We start from the raw sequence: 3,759 nt of genomic DNA, 5'->3' as shown, positions 1-3,759 counted from the left end.
ATATCATGCTTAAAAATTGGTTTAAAAATAGATTGGTATATATATTTTAATTTTTGAAATTATATATCATATAAATATATAATTCTACTGATTTTAATTTTTTTCTGAATATAAAGAATAATTTATCAACACATTTTATGAATAAATATAAATATGCATTTTTATGCAATGTTATATATTTTGAAATATAGTTGAAAAATAAAATGTTTAATTTATGAATGTGTTTTATAGACAAGTTTTATCATATATATCATGAGTGTCCCGAGAATTTTATTTTTTATTTTCTGTATGATCATGTGGTAACATCTCTGATTTGGCATGGATCTATGTAATGTTTTTAAATTAACATACGGCTAGCGATAACGTTTTATTATTATTTCCAGTTATGTTTTTTAACGAGGCAATGTTAAAAGAAAATTTTGGATCATCCAAATTTCTGTTCAGGAAAAATTGTAGATCAGTGTAGTATATATAATACAGTGGATTGAAAGTTTGTCGAACTTGAATATTGGCAAGAAAATATTTCATGTAACTGCAATAATTGTTTATTTTGGTTAGAGCAATCGAAACATAATATTTGAGTTAATGTCTGATTTAAAAGATTTGAATTACACTGTTATTCCGTTACCATAAGCTCTAATTTTTGGTAAAACGACGAGCATTCGACCCTTACAAACTTGTTCCGAGAAAAGAAAGAAATAAATGAAGAAAGAAGAACCAACACAACAACAAATTTGGGAAAAATTAAAATAAAAACATAACTATATATGCCACCAAATGATCCCCGGAGTTCCACCAAACACTTCAAGATCCATCTGCAGACGCCTGAATCCCACCGCCATGAAGAGTACTGCAGGGGAACTCTGGGGAACACCTGGTTTATTTGTCATGTTAACTTGNATTTTCATTATTTCATTTTCAGGTTAATCAACAGGGTAACCCTCGGAAGAATGAATCTGGACGAGATTGTGGGAGCTGGCTAGCTAGGGTGGAGAATCGAATGCGTACATTTCTTATCACCAGTACTTCCTTTTGTTACCTTGTCTGTATTATTCCTTCGTTTTCACTTTCAGCTTTGGAATATCTTCTTTTCATAAATTATTAATATTGGAAATTTTACTTTTCATAAATTAAAATTTTTTTTGTATACATATAAAATTTAAATTGTTTTTTTACCTTTATGAAATTTAATTTTCTTTGTGCGACGAGCATAAATATTTCAAAATATTTGTAAATTTAATATCACAACTTTGCAATTAATCAAAAGATTAGTAAAAATTATAGATTTAATTTCACAAAACAAAAATAATTCAAATATCACAAATCTGTATAAAAAGTTCATAAAATAAAAAATGTTATATATCACTTACTAAATCGCTTATTTATTCTTGAAATCAAACCCTCACCGTCAGTACAAAAAATGGGCAAAAGTAAGAATGAAAGTTGGTCGAGGAGTATCACAAAAAAAGAAAAAAAAAAAAAGCGATCTATGGTTTTGAATTTCGTCCCTATATCAGTCGTCGTTAACCAATAGCAATGGATTTTAAAAAAGCGTCCCTATTTTAGCAATTGAATTAATAACCATCAAAATTAGAGACGGTTTTAGAAAAAACGGCGCTAAATTATTTATTCAATAAAATAACAATATTTAAAAATTTATAATTAATAAATTTTACATTTTTTATATCTAGAATTTTAATTATTAATATGTTTTTGTTTTTATTTTATTAATGCATTTGAATATTTATCAAACATAATAAATTAAGTTAAAATTTTTTCAAAAAATAATATTATACTAATATATATCAAACTGAATACACTGATATTATATATAAAAACATTTCAAATAGGACATTCGAGTCTTCAACAATTGTTCTCCTTTTCTTCGACTCTTGAAATTCTATCTCGAGTACATTAGACTGCGCATTTGCTGCGGTTAAATCCTATTTAAATTTTTGGGTCTCCTCAATATATATATAGTAGTTGATTTTGAACTCTCAGCGTTACTAGAACCTCCACGTCGACGTGGAGCCATCTCTTCAAGTAAATCATGGAAGCCATGGATCCACAACCATACATCTTCTTTTTTGGGGCCCACCTGTCACCAACTTGAATAAGGTGTTGATCTTTTGTGTACAAGGAGCTTTCGAAATCGTCTCACACTCGTAGGGCATCAACGACTCGACAATATATGTCTTTATAGCTTCCTATGAGGAAGAATATAATATTTATTAATTATTTGAATTTTATTATTTTAAAAATTATTTCAATAACTTTCGAACATAAAACTTACATTCACACGACCGTTCATTAACGAATGTTCAATCTTCATGCCTATGTGTGTGTACGAATAGCTCCCATTATGTTGGGTCTCGCTAATGTCATTGACGTTGCATTCAAAATTGAATAAAAATAACAATAATAATATTACTTACTGTGATAAGTATGATTAGAAGAAATACATACAATAGAAAACTTTGAAAATAAACAAGTTATTTACCAGAGTAGCTCCATATTCAGTATATGACTAAGATCTTACAATATGATTGGTCGTGCCAGTCCCTGGGCCAGCAAGCTTGTTGTCTGTTGTCCTTGTTCTTCTAATCACTTGCCTTCCAACCTTGACTTTGCCGAATAGCATACCGACTGGCCCATTGTTCTTTGCTTACTATCTGAGAATACCGCCCAGAGCTTCTCCACGAGTGTATGGTGTGATGGTAAAGGTTACCACATTGCCTAAACCACAAATTTCTGATCAACTTGTCATCTTCTTCGGTCCATGAAAATTTTGAAGTAACATTTATAATTCATTTAAATGAAAATTAACAAAATTTAACATATAAAAAATCAATCTAAAAAACAAAGTAAAGTTTCAATATTTTAATACTTACGACGAACTCATCATAGTACAACTACTTTTGTTGAGGCGTGACATACTTCCATGAAAGCCCACTAAGGCAGGTCTACAATGCGAATCCAGAAGTAATGTATCTCGAAATCTTACCATTATTCGTCATAAATCCGTTATAGATAATTTAATTAAATATTGTAATATATTAACAAACTCGAACATATGTACTAATTAATATAATACTATTTATTTTAATAATTTATTTAAAATAATAAACAACTTACACGCTATTATGCACCGATAAAACTATACGTTCATCCACATGCGTGTTGTTTGGTTGCTGTGAAGCTATACATACTATATACCTAGAAATTGAAAGTAAACAAATTACATGAAAAAATATGTGGTATTTTAAGCATGAAACTAATATGTTACTCAAAATGAAATTTATCAATATCAAATTTTACATTAAGTCCATTAAACATGAGCAACAACATAAATATAGAGCATTATATTACACTAAGAAAGACAAGACACATTGAACGAAATCAACCATAAGTAAAAAAAAACTTGCACTGATAACTCTAATCACTGTCATTGTCGTTGTGAAATATATCGTTGATTGACGCTTGAACATCATCTCTATCAATATTACTGTTGTTCACATCAAGATCATTATTGTACAGAACAATGCATTGACAAGATTTTGTGATGTCAACAAGAATTGAGTTTCGATGGCATGATTTGCAATTTTGTTGCTTTGAAAAGCATATGTTGTTGCATCAATTGCATTTACACTTGACTCCATATTTGTAACATATGTTCTTTTTTCTTAAACTGCTCACGAATAGCCAATCTCAATTTGTCCTTTACTTGTTGGGTAAGTCAAGTACACCACTTGTAAAGCT

General features: G+C 29.2%; 1 long non-coding RNA gene across 1 annotated transcript; it reads right to left on the bottom strand.

The window, feature by feature from the left end:
- Positions 1-2,510: 2,510 nt before the first annotated feature.
- On the bottom strand, positions 2,511-3,218 carry LOC140982673 (uncharacterized). Its single transcript, XR_012176336.1, has 3 exons — positions 3,136-3,218; positions 2,892-2,963; positions 2,511-2,736 (listed from the first exon to the last, which is right to left on the bottom strand). It is a non-coding gene; the product is annotated as an uncharacterized lncRNA (long non-coding RNA).
- Between the last annotated feature and the right edge of the window lie 541 nt (positions 3,219-3,759).

Source organism: Primulina huaijiensis, chromosome 8 (genome assembly GCF_012295235.1).
Source record: "Primulina huaijiensis isolate GDHJ02 chromosome 8, ASM1229523v2, whole genome shotgun sequence".
NCBI lineage: Eukaryota > Viridiplantae > Streptophyta > Magnoliopsida > Lamiales > Gesneriaceae > Primulina > Primulina huaijiensis.
Note: the sequence above shows the minus strand (reverse complement) of the source record. Positions and strands in the feature narration are given on the sequence as shown.